We start from the raw sequence: 18,509 nt of genomic DNA, 5'->3' as shown, positions 1-18,509 counted from the left end.
TCGTACAGCTTCACAATAGTAAATGTCGGTTGGCAATGCCAGTATGCTGTACGTAGAACGCTGCTACCAACTATCCCATGAATTCCCAGCCGCTTTTATGAGTACAAGAATAGATGGATTGGTGTTATTTTAGAGAACATTACATCGCCAGACCGTAATTATTTTAGAGAGTCATTAATTAATTATTAACATAGTACTATATAATGTACACATTAAGTAATTGCAAGTTAATTCAATTGTTTCTTGTCGCCGTGATGTATCACCTAGACAAAGTCTAATTTCGTTAATGATTTATTTTCAGCGCCGGAATGCGGACGGACGCTACTAAACGTCTCGTGCTCTTGAGTTGTACAGCTATCTCGTTTAGGTAAACACTATGTAAACGAGTCGAAAAGAGACGGATGTTGTTTTGGCATTGTCGTGCGAAAAGCGCGTATACTGCGCTCTAATAAGCCTTGACCTTGTGAATTGCGCTCTTAATTCTCTTCATCGATGCAAATCACAATTAATACTAAAATGAATTATAATCCTTATGAATTATATCTGTATCTGATCTTTGAGTTTTCTAAAACGGAATATATTTATATTGTTTCGTTACAAAATCCAAATAATTTACGTTCTTTTGTTTCCCTACCTATGCTGATAGCCTTGAGAGGCTATTTCAGCTTCTCCTTGACGTGTAGGTGAGCTCACGGGGTTCAGCCTGGACACTTTTCTAACACCAGTCCTAACAAGGGCAGTGTTCCGCTGAATTTACAACAGTAAAGGAATCGTAATTTTTTTTAACCATCAAGTTTCAAGTTATGATATTAAGTATTGAATTTACACGCAGAATGTGCCCATAAGGGAGTTTTGATATAAACAAAAATTGTTTAAAACTCATCCCATGTTCAGAGAATTCAAGTAAATTGAACTTCTAATATGTTTTTTATTTAATTCATATAATATTTTAATTAAAAGCGGCCACAGATAATTTAAAAAAAACGTTTCTAGCGTTGCCATATTGAAAAAAGTTTTTTTCATTTGCACAACTGCATTCCGACCGGTTGTATGAGCTAGAACGCGATAGTAATTATGATGCAAATATGCATTGACGTAAATACTAAATTCGTTCTAGTACAGCTGTGTTCATATTACTACGTTTATATACTCCGTGAGTTATCATTATTATCATAACTGACTTGTTAACGGATTATAATCAAATTCATTGTTTATTGCCTTAAATACTTACTGCTTGTCGTTTGTTTTAACACTCATTCTAGTAGGCCTGATTTTTGTTTTATATTATTGGTACAAATTTCAAGGAAAAACTTGATTACCGAGAGATCTGAGAAATAGGTTTGCCTTCTCTTTCAAACCTATTGCACACGAAAGAGACAACTGCAGTTAATGTGAAATACTCTATCTATATAATCGTACGTACATATGTATAGAAACAAGTCGAGCCAACTTAAACATCAAGTAAGTTCTAGATACTATGGATATGCTATTTCACTCACAAAACGTATTTGTCAAGTATTTGAAAACGGCGGAGAAGATTGGTAATTTTCTCAATTCTGCCAAATTCCTTAGTACTTTTTTCAAGTAATCTAGTTATTTAAAAAAAACAACGCACTGACATGACAGGGTAATAGGATAATTTGATAAAAAAAATATGTAAACTTTAGCTTGGCAGGGTAGTACGTTCATATGGATTAAACGCAGCAGTTTAAACACATCCAATTTAATAATACTAGAGGTCCCGCAGTAGTCGAAATTCGACTATAATTAATTGGAATTGTAAGTTTGTACACTATTATGATTGTATTTTATACTTCTATAATCACAAATTTCGCCAAGGCTACACTATAACAAAATATTAATAAAGACAAACAATATTTAATCTATTCTCAATTTAACAACAGACGTCAAGAACAACAGTTTGACAATAAATAGTATGCATGCGTGTGTGCGTCAAATACATGGTATGTAGTGTGTGTAATGTTTTCTTTATTGATTTAATGTATATTTTATGCATTATTTTAAAAAAATATTAGCATTGTGCACTTCTTCTCTATATCTCTATAAGTGTGGAAAATTTCATACTCCTCCGTCCGCGCAATTTTCGTAAAAAGGGATACAAAGTTTTTGCTTCACGTATTAATATATAGATAAGTTATTTGAAAAAACAAACAGTTCAATTTGCCATGAGAGTGTATATATACGTCGAGTGAAAGGTTATTTGGCTTAAGCGAGATTTCACTTAATACGCGATATTTATCTTTGTAATAAAGGTCCGTTTTATTTGGTGCTAGCGGCCCGCCCTCGCTTCGCTTCGGAAACATTAAATTATATTATTAATATGCGAGTCCCGCCATGTTGCGCGCGGTACGACAGTAACAGCGGGTGACGCCGCGGGGCGAAGCTAGTCTAAAAAAAGTAAGAAGAAGTAGCCTAAGTTACTCCTTATATCATCAGCTACCTATCAGTGAAAGTCCCGTCAAAATCGGTCCAGCCGTTTCAGAGATTAGCTGGAACAAACTGACAGACAGACAAAAATTGTAAAAAATGTTACTTTGGTGTATGTACCGTATATATATTCATATGCATGCAGTAAAAAAAGGGTTTATTTCAATATTACAAACAGACACTCCAATTTTATTTATATGTATAGATGTATAGATATCAACAATTCGATATTTTTAATTGAACTTCAATTAAGTTTACCTTAATCGAATAGCTAAAGAAGTTTTTTTTTATTATGAAATTTTTCCAAATTTTAAACTTTTAATGGCTCTCCTGTAAAATTGCAAAAATGTCGCATAACCAGATAGCCTCCCCCTCGATACTGAATGAAAAAATACGCTTTTAATATATTGTCTTGTCTGTCCGTGTGACGTAGTAGATATTCAGAAACGATTGGTACACATTGTTAGATGACAGTGACAGGCAAACACAAGTTAATGGACAGGGCATATGAACTTGGAACAAAAGGGTCGCCACGCTAAAAAAACGAATCGACTCTAACGTTTTAAGCCCACGAGATAACGCGATGAAAAGGTCGATTGTAACGTTACTAGTTCAATGTAACCTCGAAAAATGCGGTTAACGCACTTTATGAATATTAAAAATGGAAAAAAATGAACGCGGCCCATCCATTCGTTAACACATCTCAACGACTTTCTTCTGTGAAATGGCGACGAGGAAAAATATTTATGGATAGGTACTGTTTTACAAAGACGTAAGAAGTAATGGAAATGCGTGTCATCTATCTCGCTCAATCTATTGGTACGCCGCGTGTAATTTGTTTCTTAATGATTTTTGTCCACCTGATGATTATCTGGAAGAGATGGCTCTTAAGGATAAGACCGCCAATTGCATTTTTTTGTATTTAATGTTTCATATTTTTTCTACCATATACATATTTGTAAATTAATATATATTCGATGAGTATTTTGCATATTTGACATGGTATTTCAGCGGGTCTGCTGTGGGCGGGGGCCACTGATCACCTAAGGCCTGTCGACACTTTAAGAGTCCACTAGAATAACAGCTACCGCTCAAACCGGACCGCAAATTGTGGTGCTGTGGTGGTTTTTCTGAATTTTTTTGGTATTTGTACACAGGCATACGGTTGACCTGGTGGTGAGTGCTCGCTGTTGCTTGCAGGCAAGCGTTAGCAATGCTAAAGGTACATAGCCACGCCTCTACTCGATGCTAAAGTCGTCGTGGTCTAAAAAATAAGACGCCCGGTGTGTTCGTATATCGTATTGAAAGATGCGACTGTTCTTGTTCAATTCCTGCTTGCAAATGCGTTTTTTTTTTCAAGTGAAATACGTGCTTAACACACGCTCATTGATGACTTCCGTGGTGGAGAGATAGCATGCCTATTTCTGCCACGAAGGAAGAAGACTTACGTCCCGTTTAAAATTTTTGGGAGAGCCGTTATACTACAATTGACAAAGTCCTCGTGTCTCAAGTCGAATAGGGTATTCACACTGATGTCCGTGGGTTCTATTAACCACTTAACACCAGTCGGGGCGTGAGCTCGTTCACTCGTATTTGCAATACGTAAATTGAGAATGGGATTTGATGAAATCTTACTGTATCTGCGGAAATAACGGACGCCCGGTTGCCAATAAACCATCGAAGCTTTTCAAAAGGAGAACCGATTCATTCATTCGTTCTTTTCCTGTTTTCCTCGAGAACGCAGATATTCAGTTCCGGGTGCCATCGATTGTAACTAATGATTGGCTTGATGTTACCCTTTTCAGTGCAAATGCTTTGATTCTGATTGCATCCGAAACGAAATACATACGTGTTATTTTGAAAAAAGGCTTTGTCGCTTTGTACGGTAAAACTGTTTTGATCATTAAAAAAAAAATCTTTTTTTTCCTCTTTCGTTTGTAATAGAATTGTGGATATTAATGATTTGTATTTCTACTATATATATATTAATGCTTGAGTTTTGGAAAAATGAGGTCGTAGTCTCAATTCTGTTGTATAACGGCTGTCTGGAATGTATTAATATTTTTAACATAACGTTTGCACGTTTATTAGGTACTGTAAAAAACAAAATTTCGTTTGTCATGTCGTATGTTTATATAAGAGTGATGTAACAGTTCTACATTCTTACACAAAGAGCAGATTTGGAGCGAGGATGCTAATTTTTATTAACATAATATTACGTACGTATAACTGAAGCTTATCGACAAAGGGTAGACAATTTATTGCGTTAAATATAATAGATTTTTTTACTGCTTAAGCTGGTAGCGTTAGAAGGCTATGCCAGCCTTGGCGGGGTATCCCGGAAGACCAGCGGCATCGTCCGGGCGGCCTGGTAGAGCCGCCGTACCGCGGAGACCGGCATCCTTGGTCGTCGACTATCGCCTCAACGACCCGTCGGTAGGGCGTCCTCGGGATGGCTCCGCGTGTCTCGTTGTAGTGTTGACCGCGGGAACCACCCTACACTGACCGGGCTCTAACCCCGAACGGAGACCGAACGTCGGGTGTAAGAGTGCAGAGGAGTCGTTTAGTGCGGTAGAGCCCTAAAGTTCTTTGGGCCCGCGCTCTGCTCCCAACATCAGCTAATCGTCAAGTCTCACATACCCTGCGAGCCCTCAGGCGCGGGGACCTTTTAGGAGGTTCACCCCAGCACAAAGAAAAAGCATAACCTTACAAGTAGGTGAGCTCACGGGGCTCTAACCTAAGGACTATAATTGAAGTAACAATTTGTGTATAGGCGTAAGGTACATTGAATGATCTGTGAAATCTCGCGAACAAGCGGCCATTCGTCTGTCTGCCATTATACAAGTTTATTTTTATATATCTAACGTGTAATAGCGTGTGATAAATGTAACGCGCAAGACGGCGCCACGCTTCAATACGAACGTGTCAAACAGAATTTACAAAGTCGCTCAACTATTTAAGTCTATAAAGATTCTATAATATTCTGTACTTATATTACAATTAGTAATTGAAAATAACATTGCCTAATAGTATTAATATGAAACACATACAAGTACCATGCGTACAATGCAATACTATTATATGGTGCCTATCTTACTATTATTTCGTAATTAAAAGTAGAGTTTAATGACGCGGTTTTTATTGTCTTTATAATATTATTTCCGGCGTTTTGAATTCTTAGCAGTTCACGTCGTCTAACGAACGACTAAAATGCTTATCATTCACATTTATTACAATATTATGCTAACTCATGTTTCACTTGTGATGATGTTATCAATAAACTAAACTAGCATGTAAAATTTAGAAATTTTTGAGTGACAATCAATTAATGCAATACAAAATATAAATGATTTGTTGTTAGTAACCTAAAAATAGACCAGGCCTAAGCAAAATAGGCGGCAATTCAACAATAATTGTATAAAGTTACGACTATATGTTTTGCAATGCACCTCGTTATCGGGGGGGCTCGGATCTGGCCGTTTATCTAATCGCGGAGTTATCAGTAGGCCTTGACGGTCGCGCCGAGACCGATACACTTCGCAACCGGTTCGCGCGTCTATCTCTGTAATTATTTTTATTTCTCGCGCCTCCCGAAGATACTTCTCGGCTCGGAGCGCGCAACAATATTTCTATTCTCTAGGTCGCGACCGTGCCTAATCGAAAAGGCGGTTTGATTTATGTCCACGAATAGACAAACTAAGAAAACTGTAGAGTGTGACGAGTAAGTTCTGGATTTTGGATGTTTAATCAGAGATATTTCTAGAAGTTAACCCACACTACATATTAATCATGGTTATTTACATGAAAAGAAAACGTAACGTAAAAATTTCTAGATATAATTCGCGCGGGAAACAGCAGATGCGTGATATCATCAAACCGAATTTTAGTAAAAGAAATATTTGGATAGATTGACCACAATATCATGTATCTAACGTTGAAGTACCTGTTGGGAGACGTTAAAGTTTTGCTCAATACGAATTAGCACTTTCAAATTTTTTATTTTTTGTTTGTAGAGTAACGGGCGTCCACCCCGACGAGCCCCTATTGAGACGTTCATTTTGTTGTATATTTTTCATGGCTTAGGAATGTGTCTATATGTAATTAGAATGGTCACATATATATTAGTTCAGGTACACACATTTTGGTTTTATTTGGGATGAACATGGCTTATTCATTTATAATTGCCAGTATTTCGGATTAAACCCGGGATAACAGGTTTATTCATTTATAATTGCCAGTATTTCGGACTAAACCCAGGATAACATCATTGTAACAATTCTGACCGTAAACTTGGCAAGATCTGACAACTGCTGGAGCAGATATGCTTGTGAGTGGAGACCCGTAACTTGTCTCCGACATGGTAGAAGCGTCGTGTTGCAAATGGCGGTCGGAGGTGATCGATTCGTGTTTCATTTCAGAATCCTATCACGCATCTCCGCTCTCATCAAATATTGATTTGCTGGTCTATTCTATGAATAAATTAAACGTGAAAACTCGTTAGTGTTTCGATTCTGTTCGCTTAAAATTCAAATCCCGACATTGTGTAACGATGTGGTTTGCAAACTAGATGTTATTTCAAAAAATCCGGCCAAGTGTCGTGTGTCTATGTCAATAATTTCTCAGTTGAGGCGAATGTCCAAGGTTTTTTAACCATCATTCAGAGACTATAAAAATCGTATTTACGATATCTGATTTTTTTAAGGGATTTTATAACCTGGTAACTGAGACCTTAAAGTCATGTCTTATTTTAATTTATATTATGCATATTTTTATGAAAAATGATATTATGAAATGAAGATGATTAATTTGAAACATTAATCAACTGGGATGAAATTAAATGAAATGAAATGGGATGAAATATAATCTCAGTAAAATGGTGGTCATTTACTGGTGGTGTTGTAATGTCTATGGAGCTCCGTAAGCAACTAATATCTCTTAAAACTCAACCGTTTTTAAACCTATTAGAGTGTAGTTTTATCTGAATGGACACTCCTGTTAACGTTGCTTTTCTCGTTTCCTGACACAAAGTAAAGGGCGGCCATATTTTATCCATTCTGAATAGATTGAACGTCTGAGTGCTGTGCGGAATTTTTAATAAGATTCCAATCTTTGCCAGATTTAATCTATTATGCTAATTTTCGTTAATATAATTTCAATTTTATTCGAGTAATTTTACTACACTATTCAAAAAGTGTTCATAGAAAGCATCTAACTTTCAAAATTAATTTATATAACGTTAATTTTCTCCGAGGCTGATGACAGACAGGACGTAATTAAAAAGATAGCGTTTGCTGACGTTCTATTGTGAATCTTAAAGCGTTTTTTTATAATATTTTTATTGCTTAGATGGATGGACGAGCTCACGGCCCACCTGATGTTAAGTGGTTACCGGAGCCGATAGATATCTACAATGTTAATGCCGCCATCTACCTTGAGATATGAGTGCTAAAGTCTCAGTATATGTACTATGCTGATAGCCTTGAGTACATTTTCAACGCCAACGCCAACGGAAAATGGTTGACGTTGCGAATAAAAATTTAAATCGATATAAATCAACAACTACAATGAGTACGTTTTAATCGTTTCGAATGATTGGCCGTGACTGTACTTAGCTGTAAACAATTAAAGATGTTTTTTATTACAGACTCGACGCCCGCTCACCTTGAGACACGATAGTTCTATAGTCTCAAGTATGATAAAATTTTTTACATTGTTATTGTAAGCAGAGTAGTATACATGCCACCTGATGATGAGTGGTGACTATTGGTGCATGGACATCAGCATCAGGCGAGCATAATCGAGACGATATTTACAGTAAAATGCGACGAAAATACTGAGTTTCTCGCTGTATCTTCTCAGTGGGTTGCGTTTTCGATCCGATGGTAGATCATAAACTCACCGGGGTAGGTACCACTATCCTCTAATGCATTTCGGTTTGAAGGGTGCAAAAACCGTTATACGGTACAAGTGAGTCGTCAACCTCATGTCTCAATGGCAGCGTTATGTCGTCAATGGGCTCTGGTAACCACTTGACATCAAATGGTCAAAGCAATAAATAAAAAAGTAGTTTCCGTATCCGTATTCTCTTTATTAGTTAGGCCGTGTCTCACTCGAACCGTAACACCCCTTTTTTATATGTATACAACTCTTGCAAATCTCGTAGAATACTAAACGCAACAGAATACAGCAAGCAACCTTCAGATACCGCTGTTTGTATAGGATCTGTTCCACGTGTAACAGTGATGCAACTAATGCAGCGCAGATGACGCGAACGTCGTGTGCCAGCGCGGTCGTGTTTATTACAACTTCATTATAACGTATTATGTATATGTATGTCCATAATTCATATACTATATATATGTATATGTAAAACGAATGTTTACACGTTAGCCGGCAACGAATGCGTTCCATTCATACGATTACTTTGTACAGTTGTTCTCCTCGATGAGGAATGTGCGGGTCATTTCAGAATTTATTAACAATTTTTTTTTTCTGTAACATTTTCGTCCTAACTGTATTCTAATACGGAAATTTAATTTTAAATAAATAAATAAATATGGAAATTAAGCACTCTAAATTCAAATTTTGCGAAACGCATGACCATTGGTCGAAATGAAACGTGACGTCACGCGCTATGTCGAATCGAAATTCATGGTATGTCAGTACATAGCGTTTGAGGGAAAGATGATTCGAAATTGATAAACTAGGTGGTGTCATTTCATTTTCTTTCGTTTTTGACAAGGATCGTGTCCACCCACATATTTTGAGGTTGTCGATACCTGACTGGCCAAACCCTACGTTCACGTATTCCAAAAAAAAACATTAAACCTTTTTATGTAAACTATACAATTATTGATGACCAGAGTCAATGAATGATTACGGATGCTATCTGCTGATAGCTATGTAGTTCCGTTGTCAAGTCGATAATTTCAGAGGTCAGAGGAGAATCACAGTCAAATATTGATTACATATGCTTTTTATTATATGTTGACCTCTTTTCGGCGACTAATAACAACTTTGCGATTAGAAACTGTACTTAACACAATAATTTTATTGTACATATTAACTGTAGTTGCCTGTCATTAGTTAAATTTATCATTTAATAACCCACACAAGAGCATTGTAATTGGCTCAAGCGCAGATAAGTAATTTGGAAATATTGATCGTAAATGTAATTGTACTGTGTATGTGACTTTCAAAGAAGTAGGTGTCTACAAAATAATTAATACAGTTCTTTTTCTCTTTTTTTTTATTATAATAATTCGCTTCCTGCAATGTTATTAGGGCCAGTTTCTTGAAAGATTTTTATAAACTTGTTTAGTTATGTACTTGTTTAATTACTTGAAAAAGTTTATAAAATTATTTATAAAAAAAAATCGTTTATAAAATACATATTCGTCATATATTCTGTTTTAAGAAAAATTATATGGAGCTAAATGAGATGAAGTGATTTATTTGACAATGAAATCAATTAGGATGAAATTGAATGCAGCGAGTTGAAATAAAACAAAAGCTCAGTAAAATGAAGATTATTTACCCAGACTTCAGTGGACTTTTCGGAGGAGCCCGAGAAGCTATGTCCAACGACTTACTTAGTTTAATTCTTCGACATTTGTCCACTTTCATAGATGCTAAACAGCCAAACACGCCGCTATCACACGTTTAAACCTGAAGGAACACTATAGAAAATAAAAAAATCACCTCGCGTTCCCGCCAAAAAGTCCTGTTTAATTAATTTTTCAAGGGATTTTATGACCTGGTAACTAAGACCTTTAAGTCATATCTTATTTTAATTTATATTCTTATTTTTAAAAATAAATTGAATATGGAGTGAAATGAAATGAAGATGATTAATTTGAGATAATAATCAACTGGGATGAAATAAAATGAAATGAGATGATATGAGATGAAATATAATCTCAGTAAAATGGTGGTCATTTACTGAGATTTTTTCAGTGGAGTTTTTGGAGGATCCCGAGAGGTTATTGTCCAGCGGCTTTGTTTTATTTTCCTACATTTGTGCACTTTCACAGTTATTAAACAGTTAATAAACCACCGTCTTTACACATTTAAACCTGACGAACCACTAAATAGACAAAATAAAACAAATCACACAACTTCACTTCTGGCGTTCCCGCCAAAAAGTCCTGTTCAATGTTTTCTGCATAGTTATTAAACAAAATGGTTTTCTGTTATATAATTTTTTTCTTTTACAGGTAAATGCATCCACGTGTCGTACAGCCTAAATTAGTGAGTAGAAAACGAAGTTGAGTTAAATAAATTCTAAAATGTTTTTATGATTTAACTGTAAAAATCAATTGTACAAACAATCTTCTTATCTTGTTTCGCTTTCGCCGAGCGTGGTTCGTCCGTCACCAGACTCTTTGACCAACGGGATTTTTTCTATAAAGTCCTTGATCCTCTAAATAACTTCTCCAAACGTCACTCATATAAAATTTGCTACAACGTTTTGGAGAAAGGACAGAGAGAGAGAGAGAGAGAGAAGAGAAAGAGGATCATTCTCGGACTGGACGACACGTGTCTGTGATGGTGACTCTTCACGTGCTGTCCAACGAAGCGGCTACAAAGGTTGTTGGTACAAAGGAGATTACGGGATCCACACATTCTAGCGTAAACTCTAGAAAGCAACTGCAAAATGCTAATATAATACCGGATGTACATTTGAATATCGAAATAATCCTTGACTCCATTAAATGAAACATATACGAGAAACGGGAATTTATATGGCAAATGGTGGTTAAACACTGCTACATGAAAGTAAAGATATAAAGTAATATTTACACAGACCAACGCCAAAACCGCAAATTGATTTTAACGTGTTTGACGTAAAAATGCAATTTAAAATAAGATTTAGCAGCCAGGCTTTAAGAGTGCAAATTCTCGGCCTCGGTCTGTCTTAACAGTAAATACATTCTAGACCACGTTCCGACGATGTGTCTTTATAAAAACAAAAATGTATTACTGAAAAGTGTTGATTGATATGATAAATGTAAGAACTTCTTTACTAAATACAATAAATTTATTTTACCTCTTTTTTACCCCCAGTAGGGTACTGATAGTTATTACCCAGAACTGCTTTGTAAATTTTCGTGAGGATTCAGAGTAACCATAATTTTTTCCGATCCCATTAGACTTTTGAAGCTCGGCGATGTAATTTTTTTTCATTGCAAATCTGTCTAGTTTAGGCGGTAGCCATCGTAGTTAACAAGATACTTGACAGATGCCTAAATCTTGCTAGCAACATTTTCAAGATAAGCTTAAATACAAGTTCCGGACAACAACATTCGGATTTTCTGGCTGAGCTTTTGCTCGCCCGCCTGTCCTGGTGAAATTGGAATGACTTAATGTGATACCAGTCATCCCACAATCTTAAAAAAAAAATCGGACCGTCGGCTTACGGAGCATTAGTACCCGCTTGATGGAAATCTTCCTTTTTCGGTTAACCCCCAAACAGTCAGTATAAAAATTTTACCCCCAATTATATTGTTTTAACACAAGACATCGCCAAAACTTTAATATCGATTACTTTACTAGTGGTAGGACCTCTTGTGAGTCCGCGCGGGTAGGTACCACCACCTTGCCTATTTCTGCCGTGAACCATTAATGCGTTTCGGTTTGAAGGGCGGGGCAGCCGATCTAACTATACTGAGACCTTAGAACTTATATCTCAAGGTAGGTGGCGGCATTTATATTGTTGATGACTACGGTAACCGCTTAACACCAGGTGGGATGTGAGCTCGTCCACCCTACCTAACCTAAGCAATAAAAATAAATAAAAATAATGGCATACATATTATTCGGTATAAATTACTACTACTAGATACAAGTCGCAGTAAAGTGTTGCATAACGCGATCGACACGCACACACGGCATCAAGTACGTGGTTGTAACGCGATAGTTAATTGTTTGAGTGCACGTTGCTCGAATGCTCTGAAAAGGGCTCGTTTTTAATGTCTTAGGTATACTAGGTACTGGCACTGAAAATTACTGTCACATATTCTTTCTTTCTTTCTCTTTCTTTCTTTCTTTCTTAAAAAGTCAAGAAAGAGACCGTTCTTTTTTGTGTTAATATAAACCATGAAATGCTCTTTGTTAGTAGGACTAATGCGCGTAAAGAGGTAATGTAAATTCGGACATTTCGGTCCTTGAAGATCTTTTTTGTGATTTCTGAATGATTTTCATACTATTTATCTCAAGACACCAATACTAGAAAAATACTACTACTACGCTGGCACTATGACCCCGAAGTTAATAGAATAATCATACAAATGTATAATGTCTTGGATGTTGTCGAGCTATGCAACGAAGAACGGATTTGGTCCAGTAATCTGACGGGACTACTACTAATGAATCCTCTTGCAATCAATTTGATGCTGTATTAATGTGTCTTATCCTTCGTCTTTACCCTTTTGGCTAAGTGGTCGTGACCATCACGGTTTTAGTGACGAGTCTTACGACCTGGCACCGCTCTTCCTTTCTCCTATGCGTTTGATTCCTAAGTGTAGAATGCAATTCGTTATAAGTTCTGATTCGATCAGTCCACCTTTCGTAAGACGTGCTGCGCGGCATGAGACCCCCTGCCCTGTGCTACCAGGCACTCCATCAGAAGTTCCCTACTTCTTGATACATTTCCAAAAATTGTTAGGTTACGAGTCTGCATCGTGTATGGAAGAGGTGCCCAATTGTGTTCACTGTTTTAAAGAACAGACTTATTGGTGCTAAATTCAGTCCACAAAATATTTGTCTCTGTACTAATATTATAAAGCTGAAGAGTTTGTTTGTTTGAACGCGCTAATCTCAGGAACTACTGGTCCGATTTGAAAAATTCTTTCAGGGTCAGATAGCTCATTTATCGAGGAAAGGCTATTATATAACATCACGCTAAGACCAATACAAGCGGAGCACCAATAAATAATGTTTCAAAATCGGGGTTATTTTTACTTATTGAGAGCTTCCGCTGCGTGCGCTGCAGAAACGATTAAAGTTTCGCTAAATAATGTACGACAGAATTGTTCCCCTTTAAAAGATCTAAAAAAAAGTCCGCGACAGCATATATCTATATGTTAAGGTTGGCTCACTATAACGTTTTTTATGCTAACCAAATTTGTTCTAAAATAATGCATTATTTGTGAACTATTCCACGCGGACGAAGTCGCGGGCAAAAGCTAGTCCTTAAATAGTTTAACACGACTGTTCCACTCAAAACTATAACATTGGATTATCATAATGAACTAAACATGGATCCGATACAAAATACACGTGGCTTCCTAGAATATCGATTTGCGGTCAAATTTAATGACTCCGTCAGACTCCGAGCTATCAGAAACACGCGCTATCTTGGATGCAACCTACGGAATTTGAAACGATACTATTCATTTACGAATATATAATTTGATTTTTTCGATTTGCTTACTATTTACTGGTGGTAGGACCTCTTGTGAGTCCGCGCGGGTGGGTACCACCACCCTGCCTATTTCTGCCGTGAAGCAGTAATGCGTTTCGGTTTGAAGGGCGGGGCAGCCGTTGTAACTATACTTGAGACCTTAGAACTTGTATCTCAAGGTGGGTGGCGCATTTACGTTGTGGATGTCTATGTGCTCCAGTAACCACTTAACACCAGGTGGGCTGTGAGCTCGTCCACCCATCTAAGCAATAAAAAAAAATAAAAATAAAAATTTTAAGTAGAAAATAAATATTTAAAATAAAATAAAATGAACGCTCGATCACATCACAAATAGTACTCGTTTACTAAGCACTGTTGAACATTAACACATAAATAACACGTCCCGAATTGGTGACTTTGGGATATGCAGAATATCATTAATACCACCTACGCATCTAACGAATACCATATAGTACGATGTAGTGGGAATAATATCTAATGTTAGAAAAATTCAAGATCTTATAAATTTCGAGATACAGATAGCGAAAAATTCACCGTGGAATCTAGACGGATTTCCTTGGCGACACTAGTCAGACTCGGGATGCACGTTTTTTTAGCTACTTAGTGCGAGTTTTTTAACGTTCTCGATAGCGTAAAAGTTAACTAAAATTTTTATCGAGTTGGAAGTTTGCGTACGTTTTCCGCTAGGGGCGCTGTTCCAATTGCATACAAATTTGAGTTAACTTTTACGCTATCGAGAACGTTAAAAAACTCGCACTATGCACACAGATCTTTCTGCCTCGACTAAGCTGTCCATTTTTTTAATCGAATTGTCGAAATCGTTGTTTGGTTACAAAGTACTCTCACCCCATGTACATTATGTTAATTGAGATGAATGGTAAACGTCGGCGTGCCCACGGTTCCAAGAAAGAACACACAGTATAAAGGTCCGATAATGGCGTCCCCCACGTCACACTTGCGGTTTTCGCGTAATTATCTCCAATTAAATTAAATAATGGTGTTTGCCTCGTCCGTACTTTGTGTTCAGTATTCGTTGCGAGATCGGAGCGTTTGGTTCGTTTCTCCCGCGTCTAGTGAATGAACAGCGTAAAAATCCGTGATTTGTTCTTTTCTAACGAATGTGATGTTGTTTTTAATGTGAAAATTTCCAAACGAAACACTGGAAACTTGGTATGTATTATGTGATTATGTATGTAATTAAAATTATGTGAGAGAATTTAATAAAAGTAAAATTTTATTTACATATCTATATGTATAATATATATAAAAATGAATTGCAGTTCGTTAGTCTCGCTAAAACTCGAGAACGGCTGGACCGATTTGACTAATTTTGGTATTGAATTATTTGTGGAAGTCCAGAGAAGGTTTGAAAGGTAGATATGAAAATGCTCGGAAATAAATAAAAATCACAATATTGTTTTTCCTTTGATGTGTCCCCCGTCGGACGGATTCCTTTTGTTTGTTTTAAGTTTATTTTATACAAAAGCTTAGGTCTTTTATTTATCGATTGAGGCACTACGAAGTCTGCCGGGTCAGCTAGTATTAGATAAAATGGGTTTTATGTTGTGAATGAAATTGTCGTTGATTCTAGGTGACTGTTTTGAAATTACAGCTGTCATGTCAAGTATGTACCTAACAACATAATAATATAAGATGAATCCACACATATTAAATGTGCGACTCATGGTGCCTCGGGTAACATCAATTATAATCAAATTTACATTAGAATTAAAACATAACAACTCCAAAATAACCTTAACACAATTATCGTAGTGTATATTCTAATGATTTATCGCATTTGCTTTAGGCTGTATTCCATAAGACCCGTTTATTGTGTAATGATTAGAAAACAACAATTATCTGGGAAACAAAGCGTTTATTCCTCGAAATATTTATTTATTTGCTTAGCTCGGTGCACAGTGCGGGTTTTTGTTTACGAATCGTTATCATCATGTCAACAGTCAACGTTTAACTGGGTGCCTGCAATTATAGTTTGATGTCAGTTGATTTTATGATACGACCAACCTTCTGTACAATCAACTGTACACGCGGTTCTATTTTTGATTGCTCTCATAATCTGCGATACCATTGTATCATTCGTCTCATTAGATGGCCCATTTTCGAATTGGGGGCTTGGCCCGCGAGTTTTTTTTAAATTATTTTTATTGCTTAGATGGGTGGACGAGCTCACAGCCCACCTGGTGTTAAGTGTTTACTCTAGCCCATAGACATCTACAACGTAAATGCGTCACCCACCTTGAGATATAAGCTCTAACGTCCCAGTAAAGTTACAACGGCTGCCCCATCCTTCGAAACGAAACGCATTACTGCTTCACGGCAGAAATAGGCAGGGCGGTGGTACCTACCCGTGCGACTGCTCTGCTAGTAGGAACTATGAAATTTTTAATTCATAGTAGCGTTCGTTCATCATTTTTCAAAAACCGAGAATTTGATCAATATAGTGGAAGTCAATTAAACATGCATTATGATGATGATTCATCCGACCGATTTCGGCCATGGCGACCACTTTGACTCCTATCCGTCGATTTGGCGCTCGTGCGCTCGAAGATGGCTTATATAGCCTATCTTTGCGGCAAAACTCCTTGCGCATTGAGGGCACGTAAGCACGCCGTTCTCATAATTATAGGTTATGGCAGCAGGTGGGCGGGCCTTCAACTGGTCGCGTTTGTAATCAAGGTCAGCTTTACGCTGATCCTCGAACTCGCGTACTTTGCTGTTCACCATCCTGCGCCATTCTGGCCGCTGTGCTGCCAAGCGCTCCCATTGAGAGGGCTCTATATCACATCTCTTCATGTGTCGTTTCACGACATCCTTGTACCGCAGGAGTTGTCCGCCATGCTTTCGCTTGCCATCCTGCAATTCAGAGAAGAAGATGCGCTTCGCCACTCTTTCCTCCGTCATGCGTGATACATGACCGCACCATCGAAGCTGCCGGCGCATTAAATAGGTCTCAATGCCACCAACATTGGCACGTCGCAAGACTTCGGTATTTCGCACTCTATCAGACCATCTGATTTTCATGATGGCACGAAGGCATTTAAGGTGGAAGCGATCCAGAGTGCGAATGTGGCGGCGGTACACACACCACGACTCGGAGGAGTATAGGAGGCTTGGCAGCACAATTGCCATGTAAACTGAGATTTTAGTGGCCAACTTAAGGTCGTGTGAGCAGAAGACCTTGGAATATAGCTTTCCAAATGCTGCCGCAGCGGCACCGACCCTGCTATTGATCTCATCATCAAGGTCACACTTGGATGTTAAAGTGTTCCCCAGATAGCGATATTTATCCACCTGCTTCAACACATCCTCACCAAGCTTTATGGTTAGTGTCTCGTGACCGTGACTGTCCAGGGACATCACCTCCGTCTTATCGACACTAATCTTCAGGCCGAATTTACGGCAGGCTTGGTGAAAAACGGACATCAGCTGTTGCAGGCCGTCTGGGGATTCTGCTAAGAAGCACAAGTCATCAGCATAAATGATCTCAGTGATCAATGCATACGACACTTGGGTGCGAGCCTTAAGTCTAGCCAAATTGAAAAGGCTGCCGTCCGTACGGAAGCGGATGCGGACTCCTTGGGAAACAGTTTGTAGAACCTCTCTAACTACGACCGCAAAGTACAAGGCGAACAGAGTAGGCGCTAAGACGCATCCTTGCTTCACCCCACAGGTAACGGGGAAGAAGCCCGTCTGTTCACCATCTACAGTGACGCAGCATTGCATGTCGTCATGCAGGAGTCTAAGAAGCGCCACAAACTTTTCTGTGCATCCGAGCTTCCGTAACACCAACCATAAGGCTTCGCGAGGCACGCTGTCAAAAGCCTTCTCCAGGTCAACAAAACAGAGGTACAGCTGACGACCCTGTTCTCTGCTCTTTTCTTGTAGTTGACGCACAGAGAAGATCGCTTCGCATGTGCCTCGATCCGGTCGAAAGCCAAACTGAGTTTCGGGCAGGATCTTTTCAGATAAGTCCTTTAGGCGGTTTAAGAGTACCCTAGCAAAGACCTTTCCGGGGGCCGATAGGAGCGAAATACCGCGGTAGGAGTCGCAGTCAGATCGGTCGCCCCTGTTCTTATAGAGAGCAGTTATGCGCGATACTTTAAAGCTATCCGGAACGCGCTCTTCCTCCCACATACGAACAAACAGTTCCCAAACCAACGTGTGCAAATCCTCTCCACCGTACTTGATCAGCTCTCCTGGTATAAGGTCAGCGCCAGCCGCCCTTTTATTTTTTTGCTGTCTGATGGCAGTAACAACCTCGTCACGCAATAGGGGCTCGTCCAGCTCAAGGGCAAGAGGGAGTTGAGGCATTAAAGCGATGCTTTGCAGATCTGCTGATCGATCCACATTCAGCAGGGCATTGAAGTGCTCTGCCCAGCGCCTTAGTACATCCTCCTTGCTTGTTAAGAGGTGCCTACTATCTAGAGCCCTTAAAGGAACCTTTGCATGGTTGGATGTACCCATCAGCTTGCGCACCTCGCTATAGAACTCACCGAGCTGGTTTGTGTCAGTGAGCCATTGCATATGAATAGCTTTGTCCTGCCACCACTTGTCTTTTATTTGTCGAGACAGCTTGCGCAGTTCAAGGTCACTAGCTTTGACCGCCGCAACGCTT

The 18,509-nt window shown here is 38.4% G+C and overlaps 1 protein-coding gene across 6 annotated transcripts in view; it reads left to right on the top strand.

Moving 5' to 3' along the window:
• The window catches only part of LOC101735802 (nuclear factor of activated T-cells 5), a 122,511-nt gene that overhangs the window by 24,704 nt on the left and 79,298 nt on the right, over window positions 1–18,509 (top strand). Inside the window, exon 1 of one of the 6 annotated variants that reach the window (XM_062677148.1) lies at window positions 10,679–10,698. The exons of 4 other annotated variants lie outside the window; for them this stretch is intronic. The gene's annotated coding sequence lies outside the window, so the exon portion shown is untranslated. Of the gene's footprint in view, window positions 1–10,678; window positions 10,699–14,889; window positions 15,044–18,509 lie in introns of those variants that run through there. One more of the 6 variants, XM_021349949.3, reaches the window with a different exon arrangement.

This window comes from Bombyx mori, chromosome 4, assembly GCF_030269925.1.
Source record: "Bombyx mori chromosome 4, ASM3026992v2".
NCBI classification, from domain to species: Eukaryota; Metazoa; Arthropoda; class Insecta; order Lepidoptera; family Bombycidae; genus Bombyx; species Bombyx mori.
This window is presented reverse-complemented; position numbering and strand designations above follow the sequence as displayed.